Source organism: Nannospalax galili, unplaced genomic scaffold, assembly GCF_000622305.1.
Source record: "Nannospalax galili isolate Female #2095 unplaced genomic scaffold, S.galili_v1.0 scaffold1490, whole genome shotgun sequence".
NCBI lineage: Eukaryota > Metazoa > Chordata > Mammalia > Rodentia > Spalacidae > Nannospalax > Nannospalax galili.
In genome coordinates, this window is record NW_008327613.1 from 442469 (window position 1) to 451944 (window position 9476).

Sequence of the window (9476 nt, forward strand, 5' to 3'; positions counted from 1 at the left end):
AGAAGAGGAACAGACGGGGGAGGAATTGAAGGAAGAGGAGGAGGAGGAAAAGGAAAGTAGGAGGAGGGAAGAAAGGAGGAGGAGGAGAGGAAGAGGAGGAGGGCCAGGAGAAGAGGAGGAGGAAGAGGAGAGAAAAGAAGGAAGGGAGGAGGGGGAAGGAGGAGGAGGGGGGAGGACGTGGGGATGAGAAGGGCGAAGAAAGAGGGAAAGGAGGAGGAAGAAGAGGACGGGAGGGTTAAGGTGAGGGGAAGGGAGAAGAGGAAGAGGAGAAGGAAGAAGAAAGAGGAACAGAGGAAGAGAAGAAAGTGGAGAAGGGAGAGAGGAAGAGGAGGAGGAGGAAGAGGAGGCAGAGGAGGAGGAGGAGGTGGAGGAGGAAGAGGGCACCACAGTGCCGCTGGTAGGACCCACGCTGTCAGCAGTGGGAATCACAAACCTTTCACCTTATGTTACAGTTCTTTCAGATTCCTGGAGCTATTCTTTATACGGATCACCAGTTCGAAATGATGGCATTTAAGTGATACACCTTAGAATTGTGACTTAGGACACTTAGAAAGAAGCATTTGTTTGCTATCACATATTTGCTTCATTTGATAACATTTAAATACAAATAATTGCCTTTTTAAATTCTGTTATGTTTTACTTGATGTATTGATTTAAAGTATGATTCTGAAAAAGGATCCATGGCTTCATTCAACTGACATAGATGGTCTGTGGTACAACTGCTTCTTACCACTTACTCTCAACTATTGAACAAGAAGAGACCACCATGTCCAGTCAGATAAAAGCTTCAGAAAGGTAAGTTGCTCAGTAGGCTGGGCTGCTGGTGGCCCATTGCTATTTTCCTCAAGCTCTGTTTTCTTCCAGGAAGCTTCTTAGGAGGAGGGAACACATTAAGAGTCTAAACCTACCACATACAAAATCCTCTCTAATCCCAAGAAGGACCACACCAGACCATGCAGAAATCTTCTGAGCTGATCAATGCAAGGTCCTATTGAAGGACAGACCTTTTGGGGCTTCATTTCCTACCTTGTACCCTAAATCTCCCAGCAGTAGGAAGAATGCTCAGGGGTACACTTGGTGGTGTTCTGCTGTCCCAGTTCTAAAAAGAAAATGTATTCCCTTGTTTTTAAAAGCAGTTTCACAGAGCCATAATCTACACACTAGCGCATTCACACATTTACAAATGTGAAAGTCAAAGGCCTTCAGCATAGTCACCTAGTGGCGTGACATCACCATAACTAACTTGAGACCATTACTATCATCCCATCAACAAACACCTAGCCATTAGCTCTCAGAAATATGTCGATGCTCTTACCTATATGCCTAGGAGTACAATAAATGGACCATGTGGTACCTTTAACAACTTCAGGCTCTGCCAACTACTTTACAAAGCAGATGAGCCATTTCATAGCTCTACCACTACTTAAAAGAGAGCGATTCAGATTTCTTAACTTCTTCGTCTATACTTAATATTTTCTGAGTTTTTTGTTACCATCATCTTAGTGGTTATGAAGAGCTATCTCACTGTGGTTTTGATTTGTATTTCTCTGCTAGCTGATTCTGTTGAGCATCTCTTCTGCTTATGGACCATTCATTTTAGAGAATTATCTTGTCAGATCCTTTGTTCATATTGTAGTTGTTGGCTGTTTTATTATTGACTTGAAATGGTTCCTTACACAGTTTGGAAAAAAAGTTCCTTATCAGTTCATGACTTGTAAATATTTTTTCCAATATGTAGGTATCTATTTTCTGTGAAGGACAAGTTTTTAAACTCCAATAACATCTTCGTTGTTTGTACCTTTGATGTTATATTCAATAACTCATTGCTTAGTCACAAAGCTTAGAAAGATTTGCATGTGTAATTTCTTCTATAGGCTTTCTATTTTTAGCTCTTCAGTTTAGATTTCTAAAAACTAGTTTTCATTAATTATTTTTTCTTCCTTCTCCCAAATTCTTGGCTTTATTTTAGTAAGCATTGTACCAGATTTATCCTTAGAATACTAGGTTGGAGGGAACAATAGGCAAGATGGAAAGGGGTAGATGCAGCCACCCAATCAGGGAGGTCTCCTTGCCAACATCTTTTATTGTGAGCCTCCTTCTCTGCCTCAGACTGGCTGTGTGGCTTCAACAGAGCCAGGCCCCTGCCGAATCATACAGGGCTGCACAGGGGCGGATGCTATGAGTGAGGCAGGTACTGGCGGACCTGCCTTCTGCATTTTCATCCCAGAGTGCAGGAATGGAGATTTGCTAGGAGAGGCGCGCTTCTCTATTGGCCCGGACGGGGGCGAGGGGGATACCTGAGTAATGTCATTCTGCATACTTGGTGGGGGCTGGTAGTTAGATGGAGGGGGTCTTATCATGGGAGGCACAGGAGCTGAGGGACCATATGGAGGCTGGCGCGTGCCATGGGAAGGCCATGGGCCTTCGTGGTTGGCCCTTTGATCCATGTGCAACATTTCGTCTGTTCGATTCACTTCATGACACGCAGGTCCCTGGGGGGCCGAGCCTGTGCTCTGCTTGTTGGCTTAATTGTAGGTCATATCATTGCACCCTTGCCACATGGTGCCTTGCTGAGCAACCTCAGTTGATGCCTGGATGGGGCCGTCCATCATTTGTGGTGGCATATTCTGCCGGGCATTGAAACCAGGGAGTGCAGAGACACAGTCTCGGCCAAACTGGAATGGAAACTGGTTCTGAGGACTGCATGCTGGTGGGCGCTCAGTAGCAGCAGTGACAGCAGCAGGTCGGGCATTGCCATACTGGTTGTACACATCTTGCTGAGGGGAGGGGGGGATGGGGGACGGGGGTGCAGCTTGTTGTTGACTGACCGCGCTGCAGGCAGCTGCTGTTGTTGAGGCTGCCCCTGCCCAGTGCTATACGGCACACTATACATCTCCCCTTCATGGCTTGGCAGGAGGACCTTACATGCCATCCATCGGCTGCTTATAATTCTGCTGCTGATACATTTTGGTCGGCTTGTTGCTGGGGAAGGGGGCTGCTGTGAAGGGGTGCCTTGGGTAGAGAATTAATTGCCATAGGAATCATGTCATTGCTGCCGTTGCATTTTGGGGGTTGGGGGGATGGGGGGTGGGAGTCTGGGGTGGAAGGCGTGAGATTTGGCTGGGGGGCCCCAGTGCCCATATTTCCTCTGGACCCAATTCCAGGCTCCGTCCTTTCCTCATGCTGCCATAATTATCCTTATTTGGCTCGTAGGACGTGTGCCCCATCACGTCAGAGGTCTTCATTGGGCTGGTACCCAGGGTTTGGAGTCATGGAATTCTGCTTCTGGAATGTAGGGTCACTTCTTTCAGGAAAGGCATCCTGGATTCTGAGTGATGCTCCTGCCTGGTAAGGGGGTAATTTGTGGTGTGGTGTGGATGCTGGAGTTGGTGGCTTCAGGTCTCTTCCTTCTGCCATTGAACTGCTGGCTGACTGAGGAGTTTGTGGCCCCTGCATAGAATCTGATCCTTAGAGAAGGAGGCTGGATCTTGGGCTGGGACATTTGGAATCAGCAGCTGCAAAGATGTCTGGGGGAGGATCTTCTCTGGTTCCATCTTGCAATCAAAGGCATAGAGACACTGGATATACTGTTTTTTCAAGGAGCCAGCAGCACTGCATGATGTGATTACATTGAAGTTGGCCACAAGTTCCCACTGGTTTTTATTCTTATTGGCCTGTTAGACACAGGACTCACTCTTGCCTCCTCTCACTAATTTTTATATATGATGTGAGGTAAGGAGCTAGTCGTACCTCATGTAGCCATCCAGTTTTCCCGGCATCGTTGCTGAAGAGATTATTCTTAGCCCATATAATTGTTTTTTCACCTTTGTGAAAATCAGCTAACCATAAATGTGAGCAGAATTTTTAGGTCTTTCATCCTATTGTATTAATTTATTATTCCAGTTTTGCTTATTCTATTTTTGTGTTAACTTTTGAAAGGGTAAAGTGTGTCTCCTTTTAACTTTTTTTTTTCAGGTGACTTTTTTTGGCTTTCAACTCACAACTTCTTTGGGAATTGCAGGATAAGTACGTGAATTGTTGATTTAAAGGGGGAGGGTGTGGAGGGAGGGTTAGACAGGGAGAGAGAGAGGAGAGATAAGTAATGCCTACCTAGTATGAAAAAACACAGGGAATCAGATTAGTCCAAAAACCTACCAACAAACTACACATACAATATCTCTACGTGACTCTATGCGTACAGCTGAAGGCTACATAACAAGAAACAGGGCCAAACAGGAGAAACCTTCCTTTGAGTTGCTGGCCAGGGCAGGCCAAGAGACTCTCAGAATTACATGATCTATTGCCACAGCCCTTGATTGTCTCCCAGAACTGGAAGGTAAGACCCTATTGCTAAAGACAGGATATACTTCAGACACAGGATTTGGAGCAATAGAGCTGGAACTGACCTGGAAGCCACTTCCCCAAGGCTAGCTCTCATAGCTTTGGAGAGTGCTATGTAAACTGCTAAGGAAGAACATCAATCAGTGGTCCAACCCAAGCTTCAAAGCCTAATAACCACATCAATGACTGGCACAGCACACAACATTGGTACAGTAGTGACACTTTTGTCTTGGGGGTAATCAACAGCTACCTAATTTGACTTAATGCCCACTCAATGAGAGGAAACTCATGTGTGGTACTATAAACATAGCCAAATACACATGACTGGAGAGGTCTTAGATCTTAGAGAAAACCCCAAGGCTCTCCTATCCCTAGACAAATGTAATTCTTACTATGTGCAAAACATGGCTCCTTGTATTTACAGACAAGTAGACTAACAGAGTTCCACAACTGGTCACACACAGACATTGTCTGTGAATTGCCCAAACAATCTACAGTGCAACCTCTATACCTAAGGCTCACATAACACAGAACAAGGGATGGAGAGAAGACTAATGCATGTCTCAGTTCTCATCAATGAAGCTCCCTCATGCAACAGAGGGCCAGGAACACAAAAAGTCACAAATGGCTAAAACATGGAGAGTAAGAGTCTTCAGAATGTGGGTCCTTAGACAGGACTCATATTAAACTTCACCCATCCAGGGCTCAGGGACCATTGCAGAGGAGAGGGCAAAAAGATTTTAAGAGCCAGGGAAGGCGTACACAACCACATGGAAATAGAGTCCTACAAGCTCCTGGGATTCTTCTCATGTGAATCCACAGCAATGGTATCAGCATACACAGGACCTATATAAACTCAAGCAGACAAAACCCCAGCACAAAACTTTGGAAATGGACAACAGTCCCCAATCTTAGGTAAGAATTATTGGCAAGTGATTACTGCTGGGTGAGGAAGAGTGGATTTTCTTAGAGGAAGGGATTCTAGATAGGCTGCCTAGACCCCAGTGGATGAGCTTGCACCAAGGGACATCTGGGGATACTTAATGTGACATGATAGGCCTTAACACAAATGACAGAATGTTTGGACTCCAGTGGTTTGAGGGGCTATGGGAGGGTGCCACTGGGGAAGGGGTAACAAATTATTAAGGTTAAGATGTTCTGTATGAAATATACAAACATTTATTTAAAAATTTACCAAGAAAGGAAAAAATCAGCTGTGATTCTGATAGAGATTGCACTGTAGATCAGTTTGGGGAATATAGCCACCTTAATTATGCTAAGTCCGCTGATTCTTGAACATAGAGTTCATTTGCATCTTTTAAAAGTTCTTTTAATAATGCTTAATCACATTCAGAGCATATGTCCTATATTCTTCTGTTAAATTTATTCCTAGAATCTTGCTCTTTTTGATACTAGTGTAAATAGAATTGTCCTGTGATTGTAACTTTCAGTTTGCACATTGATACTGTATAGAAATTCAGTTGGCTTTATGCATTAATCTTATATACTGCAGCATGTGACCTCATCTATTAGTTTCACAGAGTGCCACAGAGTGAAAAGATCAAGAGCAGACATCCTTATTTTGCTCATGATCACAGGAGAAAGGGTTTTAGTGTTTCACTATTCAATGTGGCATTAGTTATTCATATTTTATAGATGTGACGTATATCATTTTACAAAGAATAGATCAATTCTATTGACATGGTTTCTTGAAGAAAGCCTGAGTAGGAGCCAGGACTTAGAAAATGTTTACTTTGCTATAAACATGTTTTTGCTTATTGAAATTTTGCTCAATTAATCTGTTACCCCATCTTTAGATTTATGTATTGCTGCAAAGCCACATACTTTTACTTTTATGCCTGCATTTTAGTATAGTTATAGTTTACAAAATATGACAACGGTTCGGATGAGGTCAGCACAATGCCCTTGGAGCCTTCTCCCTCCGCTGAATTCCTCTTGGTGTCTGCTTTAACCATGTTTGCATGTTTACTTTCTAAACAGATGTCTGTTCACTGAGAAGTGGCTGGTCAAGGCTCCTCTACAATAATGAAGCAGAAACTCCCAACAGAAAAAAGAGACTTCTGGAAGGATACAAGTGATCATAGGAACCTGTGATAAAACTTTTCATCAGTAATGACCTCTGTGCAATGAGCCACTGTGTTCCAAGAAAAATAATCATCATATAGGCAAGTAGCTACCCTTTATATTAGCTATCTCCATTGTGTGTGTGCACATGTGTAAACCAGAGCTTTAAGAACCTCAGCCAGAGTAACTGGCATGTTGCTAATTTGGCTTCAGATGGCCTCCACATTGTAGGTCTTATATCTTAATAATAACGGTAACTGGTTTCACCATGTACTTGGCTGGAGGGGGGTATCACTTGCTCTCTCTGGCTTTCAGTTTCCACATGACGGGGACACCTCTCATGTGGGCTGGGACCTGACACCCATGCTACTGGGCACCTTTGGTTGCTTTCTTATACTTCCTTGTTTCTTTCAGTTTTATTCCCCACAATTGCTCATTATTATAATTGGCAAAAATGCTTGGCTGGATTAAATTTAATGTAATAGACATCGAGTTTCTAGTGGGGACTTAGAACCTTGTTGGGTGCTGAGAACAATTAGTGGGAGAATGCAAATTCTGGGAAATGTGTGGTTCCTTTCTAGCTAATTGTTTTTGAGGGTTCATTATAGCTCAGCTGGCTAAATGCTTTACATAATTTAGTTCCCGTAATGCTTTGACTGTCGTTGAAGAAACCAAGGCATAGGGATGTCAGATTACTTTCTAAATCTTAAAATTAATGCAGAGAAAGAAAGAAAAATCTTATGCTTAGTGGAAGTAGGACTCAAGTCCAACTATGCTGGCTCTAAAGCCCCCACTAACTTACTCTGAAGGCTCTAAGTTCCTCTGTCTTTGACTTTACAAGTTAACATGAGGCAACCACCTAGCGATCACACAGAGATGCATGCATTCACTACATGTGCTCAACTAACTCCTGGGTCCTGCCTCTGCACAAAGCATGCTTCTAAGCGAGAGAGAGGGGTACACAGATGTACAAGAAACATACTTTACTTCTAGGAAGACAGACTGTGGGGGCAGCAAGAGCTGGATACACACAATGACTTTGAGAGCAAGAAAGGAGTGGGAAGGAAAAGGAGAAAGTTGGCTTTCTCAGTTACTCAGAAGCCTTGTTGGTAAGGTAACTTGTCAACTGGGACTTGAAAAAAGGGAATATTTACAGCAAGCAGAGATGGGAGTGAGAAGAGGATCTTCCTAGCAGAGAAAGGGGCAGGAGTCAGAGACAGGAAGAGAGATAGATGAGGAATTTCTCTAGTAATGAGCAGAAGCTTCTCTTGTCAGGACCTGTCAACATCCATTGGGTCCAGAAGGACATTGGTCATTCTGTGTGAGGAGGTGGGGTGCAGGCTTTGGGTCCAGATCCCAGTCCAGCCTTCCTGAATGTGAACGCCCTCATTTGAGGCACAAAGATGAGCATCTTGGATGAGGTGGGAAGCTCTGAGGAAGTAAGAGGATCAAAGTGGCATTGGTAGGGCTGAGAAGTAGGGAAGAACAGAAGCCAGGAACAGTGTTGGAGACCTCACTGCCTTAACATGAATTGTGAAGTCGGGAGCAGTGAAGCAGTGCGAGTGGAGAGGACAAGGTGGAGACTGATGAAGTCCGAGACAGAGGACAGAGGATGAAAACAAAGATGAGAATATATGGTTTCAAACTGGGTGGCTTTCTCAGATGGCAACACAGAACAGAACTGGGTTGGGAGCCTTGCTAATTTGAATGAAAAAAAAAGTCCCCCATAGGCTCAAGTATTTGAACACTTGGTCCCCAGTTAGTGGTGCTGCTTGGTGGAGGTCACAGAAACCCTAGGAGGTATGGCCTTGCTGGAGAAAGTATATCACTAGGGGTGGGTTTTGCCTGTTCATAGCCCCGCTCCACTTCTAGTTTGCTCATTCTGCTTCAAGTTTGCTGTTGAAGATGTGAGCTCTCAGCTTCCTGCTCTAGCCAACATTCCTGCCCCTTGCTGCCATGCCTTCCTCGTCATTACAGACTCTCCTTCTGGTATAAGCAAAATAAACTCTTTAGGTCACAGTGTCTTATCACAGCAACAGAAAAGTGACTAATATAGAAATCTCTTCTAGGACATCCCCTCTCTAGTCTCCTGCCAGGGGAATGGGTAAGTTTACTCTTGAGAGAGAGGTTCAGAGACAGATGATAACTCCAAAGAGAACCACGGTGGGGTAGCAGAACGAAAGAAGTTACTCCTAGGTGAGGAGGCGCAGGACTACATGTGTGTCCAAATCTGTGGAAGAAGCTTTGAGATGGTGAAGGGTTAAATGCAAATGGTACAGAGCTCTCTGGAAGGGTGAAGACTGAAAACCAGTTCTTGGGATCAGTATTTAGGACACGATGCTCTTTGGGGAGACTGTCTCAGCAGTAAAGTGTCTTGGCTGATACATGATGGGAGTTGTCAGGCTGAAGAGCAGACCATGGAGAGGGAGGTGCAAGTGCCACACAGAGATATGAGGGAAATACAGATAAGAAGATGGCAGTCAGGCAAGAGCAGAGGCCTGGGGGCCTTCATTCAACAGAAGATTTTTTAAAGCATTTAGAAGAACTTGCACCATGGCAACCAAAGAAGAAAACTGGAATGTCAGAGGGGCAGCCCTAGAAAGCAAGGTGGTGAGTGCTTAGGGCCAGAGATAGAGTGATGAAGGATAGGAGAGTCTGATGGGTCATGGTCATCCAATCTCTGCAGGGTGGCCTAGAACTCACAGGTACCCAAGTCGGGAAATACTCGGCTCCCACAGGTTGCTTCTAATACAGAGGCATCAGTACCTCTTCGTATGTAGTTGGCCAACTTTCCATCATTGAGTTCCCTGTGGACTCATTCCAGCTATTTGTACACTCCCCCAATTTTCCTTTTTCTCTTTAAGTTTCAGTAGTGGGCTCAAGAACACCTTGTCTGAGACTCCCCAAGAAAGACACAGGTGGGTGAATCTGCTAAAGCCCTTCCAAGACCCCACCAACATTTAGGTCTGGCCACTCAGGAGGCCCCATGCAAGAGGGTGCCCCCTTTCAGAAGAGCCACCTCTCCTTTAACACTGTACTGTCATAGTGCT

General features: G+C 44.5%; 1 pseudogene; it reads right to left on the bottom strand.

The window, feature by feature from the left end:
* Positions 1-1992: 1992 nt before the first annotated feature.
* LOC103737911 lies at positions 1993-5916 on the bottom strand (annotated as a pseudogene).
* Between the last annotated feature and the right edge of the window lie 3560 nt (positions 5917-9476).